This window comes from Grammomys surdaster, unplaced genomic scaffold (genome assembly GCF_004785775.1).
Source record: "Grammomys surdaster isolate TR1022 unplaced genomic scaffold, NIH_TR_1.0 313, whole genome shotgun sequence".
Lineage (NCBI taxonomy): Eukaryota > Metazoa > Chordata > Mammalia > Rodentia > Muridae > Grammomys > Grammomys surdaster.
In genome coordinates, this window is record NW_021604732.1 from 1,093,921 (window position 1) to 1,106,003 (window position 12,083).

The window sequence follows — 12,083 nt, forward strand, 5'->3', positions numbered from 1 at the left end:
ATGAGGCAAGGAATTGTGCTTCCCTAAGGATATAGGGAACTGGAAGGAATATCACTGATTCTAATAGTAAGAAAAAGCAGCTAAGTTACAAAAGCATAATAATTTTGGGACTCATTAGAAAGTTTAGGTCACAGAATAAGCAAATTGCCTGCATGAAAGGAAGGAAGAGACCCCTCAGAAGAGAAACTGGACATGTGAATTCTACCCTCTGTGATGGTCATTAAGAAAAGGAGGGATAATATATAAATGGATAAGAAGAAATCAGCAATCACCTTAATAATTTTCTATAGGTTGAATATAGGTAAGCATGAAAGAAGTCCCAGGGACTCCCAGAAAGGAAAGGAATTTATACCAGATCCTGGGCTCTTTGCCAGAGATTTTGGCCATGACAATCCCTGTAGAAGAGCAGAGATTAGTGAAAAATAACTCTTAATATTGTGTGGGAAGAAGGGTTGACCACTGTGTAAAAGGCAAAAGACTTCTTTTCCTTCCTAGAACCTTGTCTCCTTTAGGGACATGTGTTCAAACTACCTGAGAATGGCAGCCCTGTAATTCTCAAGGAATATGGAAAGACTGGCTGTGTCCAGAGAAAAAGCTGAGGGTTCAAGAACCAGGGATGAACTGTGTAAGCACATTTCCAGGCAGTAGCTATCCTGTGAAGAAGATTCAAATCCATTTTGATGCAGAGTTATTTTCTTTTCACTTCCACATACATCTTATCTGGCATGCTATAAGAATATGGAGGCATGGCTGCCTATTCCTTCCTGCCTTGTGATAGCAACATATGTCTGCATTACCTGCCAGGTGGCATTCTCTGACTTGGAGCTGCAGTAGGCCATTGCATTGCTAAAGTCTGCATCTCCAAGTGGCTAAGATGGCCCATGTTACCACTGAAAGCCTTGAGGAACCATCAGGCTGTGGTGGAGGAGGACAAGAACATAGCCACCTACTACACTGTCTGCAGTAAGAAGTTTGCCACTTTCAATGCCTAGGAAAGACTATCTTACATCCTGGTGGCATATGGAGATGAAGCTGGTGAAGGCTGTGAATCACCAAGAAAAGATAATGAACAAGAACTTGGAGAAGGAATTAAGTGTAAATAGTGTGGACAAGGTGCCATAAATGCAGCCATCAAGGCTCAGTCATTCACATGTCCCAATAAAGTGACTTCAGCTTCTACAAAAGAGTTCAGGTGTGGCAAGCCTGGGGATTCACACAGCTCAGCCTGGGTGGGGAAGCCATCTGAGCTCCAGTGGTTTGGTCCGCAGATGAAGATGACTAAGCAGCAGGTATAGGAATGCAAGGAAGAAGAAGAGGAGGAGAAGAAGGAGAAAGACCTAGATAAGGAAGATTGAGAGCATATTGATGCTAATGAAGAACTTGACTATGAAGATACTGACACCATGGGCCACATTGAGGATATGAAAGATGAAGAGTCTGAGCAAAGCCCTCATGCAGGTACCATCCCAGCAACAGAGTGCTTACTTCCTCTCAACTACTGAGTATCCCACACAAAGAATGTGACTCACAGGACTGAAATCCATACCTTCTTTATTCCTCATAAAGAATATCTCTTAGACATGAAATGACTGATTAATGACATGAGAGTTGGCAAGATTTTCTTGTGGTACAATGAGAGAGGAAAATTGTTCTATCCTTCAGAAGTTGTCCAGGCACACAAGAATGACAAAAGTCACTGCAAGCTTCCACATATGGTGATGCTACTTTAGAATTCCCAGATGGCTGGGATTTTAAGCATAGCTACATAGGTCATAGGGAAGGGATGAAGCTAAAGAGTTGCCTTCAGACAAGAACTTGGAATGGGATGGTAAAACCATGGTGCTGGTCTTTCCAGTGCCAGATTAGCTCATCACTCCTTGATGAGGTACCACAGATGGTGATTTGGCTTATCAAGAGCTGTGGAAACCAGAAGGCTGTGGGCTGGAGCAGCTCTCATGTAGGAGTTTGCTGTGCAGTATGTCCAAAGGATGAAATCAAAGAGGATGCTGAAGACAGGAATGAAGCAAAGCTAGCCAACAGATGCAAGTTAGGACCCAGGTAGGATTCCGAAAGCTGAGACTAAGTTGTGTTTCCTGCCATACTTTTTCCTTGCCTAAGGACAAGTGGGAGCCAGATTGTGGAATATATTTACTGCCACCTTCATTTGTTATTCCCAATTAGAACAAAAAGTCATAGTGAAAGAAGTAAAAAGACATAAAATAATATAGTTTTAAAAAAATGTACTGCCAAGCCAGGTGTGGTGCTGCATGCTTGGAATTCCAATACTCTAGAGGTAAAGAGAGGAGGATCAGGAATTCCTCCTAAGCTATATAATGAGTTCAATTTCAGCCCAGGCTACATAGACCATGCCCCCTTCACTAAACCAAGACAAAGCTATATACCAAGAGATAAAGCTTCCAATAACACCAGACTCAGAGAAAACCTAGATATTAGAACTATTAGTCTAGTACTTTTTTTTTTTTTGAGGCAGGATCTCAGCAGGTAAGTTATGCTTCAAAGAAATAATCCTTCTGGCTCCATCTTCTCAGTGTTGGAAGTATAGGCATGTACTTACACAGCTAGAAACTTCCAAGTCCCCAAAGACAGAAACTATACAGTAATTGTAGTTGATACATGAATGAATTGAGTTGGAGGTGTACCTTGACAGAGTGCATACATAAAGCTCAGGGTGTGATACCAAGTACTGCATAAACCAGGTGTGACACTGCACACCTGTAATCCCAGAACGTGGGACAGAGAAGTTGGAAGATTAGATGGTCTGAAGGTCATCCTCAGCTACATAGGGAGTTCAAAGCCAGCCTGAGTTGGAGTTCTTGTGTCAAAAAAAAAAAAAAAAACCCCGATAGATAATTTACATGTGGAAGTAGAAAGAATGTGTAAGAAGTGAAGTGAAAATGGTAGAAATGCAAACTTTGGAAGTCACAAGTCAATAGTAGATGTAAGAGAACAATAGGGACAAGGAGGTCCAAGCATGGTCTTATGATGCTTGTGATTCTGTGGGTGAGGAGTCTGGTAAAGGTGTTGGCTGTGTAGAGTGTGTCCTGAGCTTAGAGTATTAAAGGGGAAAGCTGAAAGTGCATATGGGGCTTGATTTTTGGAGAAACTTAAAGACTAAATGAGAGATAAATTCCTTGAATATTTAAAATAGTTTCTCCTCATCAATGGAACGGGGTCCAGACTTTAGCATGACTAATACTGCTTTTTTTTTTTTAAGAGGCACCTTTCTGACCAGGCACCCAGCAGGTAGGCTCCAGCACCTGGCTAAATAAGAACAATGACCTAGTCCATAGGAGAGTTCCTGAACAACAAAAAAATCCTAAAGTGTACACTAACCTGACCTTTTGGCTTCTGTAGTTCCACTTCTTGTAAACTGTATGTCAACCAGAATGTGGTTTTTGTGCATAAAAGACAGAGAGTTGTAAGTCCTGGGGCTGTATGATTTTAGCAAGTTCCTCATGCAGCTGCAAGCTGGCAATAAACTTTCTTCTTGGCTTTAAGGATGTGGTGTGCTCTCTGGTGTGCTTACTTCCCAACATGGAATTTAATAAAATATTTTTTCACCAGCTTCGCTCTATGATAATCCTTCACAGGTTCCATGTGCTTAAATGATGAAGACGCCTCATCATGAGTTTGTGAGGTTCTTGGGATGCTTGCATACACATAAGGAAATAAAGTTCTGTATCCCTTTGAAGAATGGTGTGAGCTTAATTTCAAGTGTGAAACATAGTTTTTGATAGGAACCTAGTCACTGTGTATAGGGGTATTAGTTATTTATCTTGACCAAATTCTTCTTAGTCTATTTTTATATGTCCTATGCATCTAGGGTAGGGGCTGATAGGCATAAACCAGTGAGTATATTCTACAGTCATGATCGCTGATGGGTATCCAGGACACAGCAGAAAAGAGAAGACCAAATTTGGGGATTTAAAGTCATCCAGTGGCTAGATTCTTTCTGGGTAGCTATAGAGGTTTCTAGCCACCACAAGAAAGTATGTCTGATAGTGAAGCTAGCTCTGAAGTATTTTTATAGTTATGCAATCTGGAGAGAGATCCTGGGATCTTAACCTTTGATCTTGACCCCAGATCACCTAGTCTAACGTTCCACTTTTTAAAATCACATGCACATGTGAATGCATGTTGATATGTGTACGGGTGCACGTGTGCCCATATGTCTCTGAATACATCAGAGGTTGACATTGGGTGTCTTCTTTGATTTCTCTCTACTTCATTTCCTGAGGCAAGTCTCTTTCTAAACATAACACTCCCTGATTTTGCTAGTCTAACCAACCACTCTGGCTCTGGCTCTACACCTGTTCAGTTTTTACACAGAAGCTGGGGCTTTGAACTTTGGTCCTTATGTGTGTGTGTATGTGTGTGTGTGTGTGTGTGTGTGTGTGTGTGTAAAGCACTTCATCCACTGAGCCACCTCCCCAGCCTGTTTTCATTTAAATACATGGAGCATGGCTTTGCAATAAAAATTTTGGTGTGTGAGCAAGTAGCAATTTCAGTAAATTATAATTTTATTCATTACAGTTTCCTAGTTAAAAATATTTCTCAATTTTTTTCTTCCATTTTTCTCTTTTTGGGCACCATTTTGAGCCTTCTTGTGGACTAAAGGTCAGCAATCTCCCCATTTTCTCACAACACCACTTACTCCCATTGACATTTACACTCGAGTAAACCTTAAACTTCTCTGACCTTTTTTTGAGAGCTAGATTTTGACGAGATATTTTCTCTGTTTAAAAACAGGACGCTATTGTTGCTATTCTTTGTAAAAGGCTACATCATCTCTTCTCCTTTCCCCTTATAGATATTTTGTATGTCCATTTAGATTTTTTTCTTTCCTCTCAAAAGCAGGACCTGCTCCTCCTCTTCCTTGATCCCCAAAGTGGGAGTTCCCTGGATCTCCATATGCTTTGTGGAGATGTGAGAACTACTCAGTGGTAGTTAAAAAGTATTTAGCCATTTCACATGCCATTGTTAGTCATGAAAAATAAATAAGGGGATAAATCAGCCCTTAAATATCCCATTCATTGTAGAATATGAAAAACAACAGATATATGTATTTGTGTAGCATGAAGTATTGCTGTTCCATGCCAGGGCACAAACTCACGGCTTGTATGTTGTACTCTGGGACTGAGCAGTACCTTCAGCTTGACTAGCTTATCAATAAAATGTAGGAAAAGCAGACATAAGGCAGTGGGTCTCACCTGTCAGGAACATTCCTTCTTACTGCTTGGGGATGGTGTTTCTTATTTGATTTCCTGTTTTCTGTTTTGTTCAATCAAACATTTCCTGGGTCTTCTCTCTCAATGCTATATAAGGGTGAGTCCTCTCTAAGAACATGCTAAATGCTTTGCTGATGTCATTGTATCTCACTGTTATGACTTGAGGAAGCATAGGTTTATATGGTGGGCATGACCTGTGTCATAGTTAGCTTCTGTCATCAAGTTGGTACACTTGGAAAGATGCAAATTCAATCAAGGAGTTTCTTCCGTTAGATTGACCCGTGGGTATATTGATGGCGGCATTTTCTTGGTTGCTAACTGATGTGGGAGGGCCCAGCCTATTGTGAGCATTGCCTTTCTAGTCTGGTAGGCCTGAGGGCTGTATAAGAAAGCAGACTGAGCAAGCAGGAGGAGCAAGCCAGTGAGTAGCACTCATCCACAGTCTCTGCTTCAGTTCCTGCCTTGAGCTTCTGCACTGACTTCCTTTACTGATGGGCTGTAATTTATAAGCTGAAACAAACCCCTTGTATCACAAGTTAGTTTTGGTCAGTGTTTTATTACAGCAACAGAGAGAAAATTGAGACAATCAGTATGTATAAGGAAATAAGTTTGGGGGTAAGAAACTTGCCTAGAGTCCCCTTGAACCTGAGATTTGTTTGAGTTCTGAGCCTGTATGCTTGACTCTGGCTGAGCACCATCCTTTGGCTTATGCTGAAGCTAAAGGCTGATGGGCCAGATGAGCCTACTGACTATATGAAGCATTTTATAATGGACTATATTCAAGAGACCAGAGGACCAATCTCTCAGACTAATTTCATGCTGCTGTAATCATCCCTTTGGGAACTATTAGGGGCTGAAATGTACTCCTATAACCACAATCTATTGGGGTCACTAAAGAATTTATGTCCATTAAAGACTCATTGGTCCTCTAAGGTCTTTCCTTAGTGTCTTCTCTAATATTTCTATTTCCCTAATGTTGCTTCCTGTCACTCGCAGTTGCTATTGATTGCCAATGGTATATAAAAAACGAGGGAATAGTATGTTACATCATATACACCGCTTTATGGTAGTCTGTGCCACATACATTGGGTAATGGGCCTCAACTAGTCTCTTGAGGCTCTTTACTAACTTTTTTCATTTTTAGGGAACCTTTGTTTATTTTTCTTCATGCCCTCAAAATCCTAAGAGACCTTATGTTCCTAACCTGCTCAACTCTTTCACTGACATGTCACCAAAGCCTTTTCATTATCTGTCTGTCTGTCTGCCTGTTTGCCTATCTGTCTCTATCATCTATCTGTCTGTCTGTCTATCTATCTATCTATCTATCTATCTATCTATCTATCTATCTATCATCTATCCTCTATCTATCATCCGTTATCTATTTATCTATCATGTATATATGTTTGTATCTATTATCTAGAGCATGTATGTATGCATGCATGTATGGATCAACTAGTGCATGCATGAGTCATCTAGAGCACACATGTATACATGTTCACATGTATGTATGTATGTATGTATGTATGTATGTATGTATGCATGCACACATGTTTCTATGTAGGATTCAGAGAATGATATCAGATGTCTTCTTTTAGTGTTCTTCACCTCATCTTTTGAGATAGGGTCTGTCACTGGAGCTTATCAATTTGACTGGATTGCCTGGCTAATAAGCCTCAATGATCTTCCTGTCTCTGCCTCTCCACCACTGGGAAAATAGGAACATGTAGCAGTGTAAGCACCCTTATATAGGTGCCAGGATTTGAACTCAGGTCCTTGTGCTTGTACTGTAATCAGTCTGCTACCTAAAACACCTCTCCAAACACACAAAGCTCTTCATTCTTTTACCCACATACCTCTCTTCTCCATGCTATTTCAATGCTAGCAGTCAGGATCTTGTTTTTTGCCAGTTGAACTTCCTGGCCATCTTTCCTGAAGTGTTTACTACTGGATACATTTGAGTACTCCCTCCCAGGCCCTTGATTTTAATGCCTGCTCGTTGGCCCAAGATAACATGAAGCAGAACATTAAATGTACACTCTTTTTTCATACCCCTTCCTATCCTCTTGAGACAGGGTTTCTTTGTGTAGTCCTGGCTGTTCTGGGACCCACTCTATAGACCAGGCTGGTCTTGAAATCACAGAGATCTACCTGTCTCTGCCTCCCAAGTGCTGGGCCTAAAGGCATGCACCACCACCACTCAGCCAGGGTGAACACTCTTATTGTTAGAATGACTCCAGACTAGGACCCTCAGGCCGATGGAAAAAAAGTTCTTTGAATACTTGCTCAAGTTTCTGACTGCCATCTGGATTTAAAAACTGAAACTCCCCTCTTCTCAAGATTATACAAGGAGATCTCTCTGTGTGCCATTCTGTAGGAAATGGTCATTTTACCAAGCAATTCATTATCCTTCTGACTCTGAGACATCCACATTGGTTATAAAATAACCAAACTCTCCTTGGACCAATCTTTGATCCCAGCCTTGTAGCTGGATGCTTGCCATTATTGGCAGAGGAAACTCTGACACTGTCCATGTCCATATCAGGAGGACCAGAGGACTGAAGCTCCACTTGCCTGGCTTGGCATGAAGACTTTTTTTCTCCCTGTGGATGTCCCCTCTCAGAGGCAGGTGGGAATTTACAGTAGTCAGCCTCTACTCAGAATAAGCAGAGTTGGGATTCTAAACCTGGATCAACCCATAAAGACTCAGACACTACCTTTGTGATATTCAAGTTCGGATAGGAAATCAGTTTGGGAAAAAAAAAAAACATGTGGAATTGGGAGTGAATAGTGGTAGGGGATTGGGGGAAACTGGAGAGGAGGGAAACAGGAGGCTGTCGATTTGACCAAAATATGTTATATGGTGTGGTACCATGTTCTGCTTCTCTTTGTGTCTGGGCTTCGCCAATTCACCAGCTCAGAGAGGAGAAAGGTGGAGTCTTCTGTCTGTGTTTCCCTTCCTGGCATCAGCCTATCTCTGCTAGCCATATCGAAAGGGGGAAGAGAGTCTCGGAGAAATGCTTTGGTTCTTGGTCGCCTCTGGTACCCGGGCACCACCAGTATACCGGCTAGAAAGGAAGTCAGGAACCGGGTCTGTGGTCCACATTTCCCTTTGCACCATGCAGGAAGGGGAAAGCAGAACCAGAATGAGCAGAATCCAGTCCTATTGGGAACGAGTACCAGAGGGGCAGGAGAAGAGAAAAGTCTTCTTTAATGTCATGCTCTTTGAGGCAAAGGCCTTCCCAGTGGTGATCCTTAATGAAGCAGCTCTTTGAGATGATCCTTGCTTGTTCATATTGCTTTATTGGGGGTGGATGTGGACCCATCCATACTGTTTATTCAAGGTGAAAATATACTTTTTGAGGAAGGGCATGGCTTTGATACCTCGTTAGCATGGACAAGAACTCGAGATGCTCTGCTACATGACTGTGTGCCTGTTGTCCTCTCGCTCAGAGCAGGCATTGGAGACTGGGAGAGAGCAGCTCCACTTCTACCATCTCAGATCTCTGAAATTACGCAGGTCTGAGCTCGTCCCATTTTACTAGTTCTTATGTCCGTATGGTAGTGTGGTCTCACTTGCAGTAAAAAATGCATGTATAAAATTCTCAAAAAAATTAAATAAGAAATTTACTTTTTAGTTATTTACTTGATCTGATTGAAGATACACATGTACACACACCCTCTCTATATATATGTGTGTATGTATATAGTGTATTGTACGTGTTTATGTGTATACATGTGCATATGAGTGCATGGGCATGCACATGTGGGTGTCAGAGATAAATACTGGGTATCTTCATCTATCACCAATGGTCTAGGCTTAATGGCACATGAGATCAAGGGATCTGTCTTTCTCACCTTTTCCCACAGTTCTGGGCTTACAAACTCCTGCTGTCAATTCTGATTTTTATGTGGGTACTGGAGATTTAAACTTAAATTCTCATCTTTTCACGGGAAGCACTTTATTGATGGAGACAAGATACATTTCTACACAAGAGCTTGAAAACTATATTGAGTTAGGTTCTTGGAGGGCATTTCTGTACAATGGTTGGCTGGTGTTTCACCAACACACTCTGGTTTATGTGTTAAGTCATTTGATCAGTTCACTGTACACTAAGTCACCCACAAAAGGTACAAATACTATAAACAGTAAGCTATTTATGAGGAATGGGTGTTTACAAAATAATTTTACTCTGTAATACGAGAAAACATCATGATGATATTGTCTATATTCTAAACAATCCATGAAAAGAATGGCTGGTGTCAGTTCCATGAAAGGCCTCTCTGCCTTAATGAACACATGACATTTTCCAGAGCAATGATTCTTTTGCTTGCACTCAGGAAGTTTTGAGTATTCTTCTCCTCTCTAGCGAATCAGTCATAACGTGAGGCATTTTATGACACATTGGGTAAACCATAAATCTTGTTGACCTTGGAGTTAGAAGCATTTAAAGGCACATAATTCTGTCCCTCTTGAGATTAGCATTTGCGTACACTCACTTGTCATTTGTGAAGCAACTTCTGGAAGCTTGGCCCTGCCATCCAACAACAAAAGTGAATACGGCTACTTTTGCCCAGTGTGACAGATTGGCTTTTAAGGAGACACCCAATTTTGAAGTAGTTATCTAAATGACTTTCACTTGATAAATTTGACTTACCAGATGGTTTAAAAATACCAATTCAAGCTCTAATGTTTGTACATTTTCCAGCTATGGATATGAGAAGCAGACACCTCTCATAATTCACGATGTTACTTCAGTTTCCTGAGGTGCAGCAAGGACATAGACATGAGCCTGATGCTGAGTTCACTGGCAACAAAGGACTCTCAGCTTATCCTTTTGTGTTTCTATTGTCCAACACTGCCTCAATCAACAAACACTGTGTTTATTTTGACAGTTGCACTTGAGAAAAGTCACTTTTAAGATTTACAGCAACTTCTAGACACTTGGCTTTACCATCAAACAGAGAGAAATACGGTAGCCATTTCTGGTCAATATACAGATTGCCATATACTGTTACAGGTGCAGAGGCTGTAACAGCAATAAAAAACAGATGCAATTGCTGATTTTATGGAGCTTATATTTTGTTAATGTTTATTTTGGTTTTTTATTTGTGTGTGGGGAAGGGAAGTGCCCATTCAGGTCAAGAGGGAGCATTGGATTCCCTGGAGCTGGAGTCGCAGGCATTTGTGAACAGCCTCATGTGTGTGCTGGGATCTGAACGCCAGTCCTCCAACAGAGAAGAAAGCATCCTTAAGTGCTGGGTTATCTCTCCAGTACTGGAACTGATATTTTAGAGGGACAACAAAGCTGAAAATCTCAACTCTAATATATAAGTATGAAGAAAGGGAGAGAGGATGAGAGAGGTATGCATACTTAATGATGCAAAGGACAGCTTAATGATGTAAAGGACAGAGTAAACGCAGGAAACTGACCAATGGCCTATCTTTTGAAAATAGTGGATGAAATGTTAAAATTTTTTAAGGAAAGATTTATTTTTTAAATTTTATGTATATGATTTTTTGCCTATATGTATATATGTGTACTATGGTTGTGCACTATGTATACATACTATGTATGTGCGGTGCCTGCAAAGGCCAGAATAGAGTGTTAGAATTCATGGAACTGGAGTTATCATAAGGTTACGTGATGTCATATGGGTTCTAGGAATCAAACCTGGCTTCTCTGGGAGAGCAGTCCGGGTTCATAACTGCTGAGCTATCTTTCCAGAGATTCTGTCGACTCTATCTTCTCTGAAGTCCCTTAAGACTTGGAGGGGTTGGGGGAGGGAGCATGAAGGGTAGATGCAGATATCCCATTTAAGGCTGAGCACACACAGCTGTCACTTACTCTCATCACTTGGAACAGCCAAGAGTCTCTGGGTTAATGGCTGTTCACTGCAAAAGAAGTTTCTCAGGCCAAGGCTTTATCCACTTAGAAAAAGAGTAAGTGAATAAAATCTCTGTATTCTATTTCCACAGTCTGGCTCAAAGCTTTGTAGCAAAGTCGCTACTGTACTCCATGGTGCCTCTCCATCTAGCTCATGCTGACCCCTCTCTGCCCCTGCTTTCACGGCAGCCAGGGCTAGGATGTTTTCATCAAATGTATCTTTTCAGTTCCATCCAAATCTCCAGTGAAGATCATTGATGATGTCAGCTCAGCTCTGGAAAGTCCAGGAAGCTTACTGACTGATTTGCTTTCTTCTTCATGTTGTGGTTGTTGGGATAGCATGAAGGCAAAGTGTCTGGAAGGTGGCAGAGGTCATTTTAGGGGCAGCTGATGGTTTAGAAGCAGGGGGAGGTTAGAGTTTATTGTTGCCTCCAGATCTCAACCACAGCAGAGTTGCATCATAAGGGATTTTGATTTAGGGTGGTGGTTCTCTGACTGATGAGTGCAATGGCATCTCCTGCAGGAATTTGTAAGCTGTGCATTGCTGGGATTGCTCCAAAGTTCAGATGCAGCCAAGCCAAGGATTGTATTTTAACAGGTTTGGTGGTTTGAATATGCTTGGCCCTTGGGAAGTGGCACTATTAGGAGGCATGGTCTTGTTGGAGGAAGTATATCACCATAGGGGTGGGCTTTGAGGTCCTATGCTCAAGCTCCACACCGTTTAGAAGAGATTCACCCCCTGTCTGCCTGTAGAAGAGTCTCTCCTGGTTGCCTTTGGATCAAGATGTAGAACTCTCACCTCCTCTAGCACTATGTCTGCTTGCACCCTGCCATGCTTCCTGCCATGATGATAATGGACTGAACATCTGAAAGTATAAGCCAGCCCTAGTTATTGTCCTTTCATGCCTTGGTCATGGTGTCTCTTTATAACAATGAAACCCAAACTATG

The 12,083-nt window shown here is 41.5% G+C and overlaps 1 pseudogene; it reads left to right on the forward strand.

The window, feature by feature from the left end:
• The first annotated feature begins 1,026 nt into the window (after positions 1-1,026).
• LOC114629612 lies at positions 1,027-2,181 on the forward strand (annotated as a pseudogene).
• Positions 2,182-12,083: the final 9,902 nt, after the last annotated feature.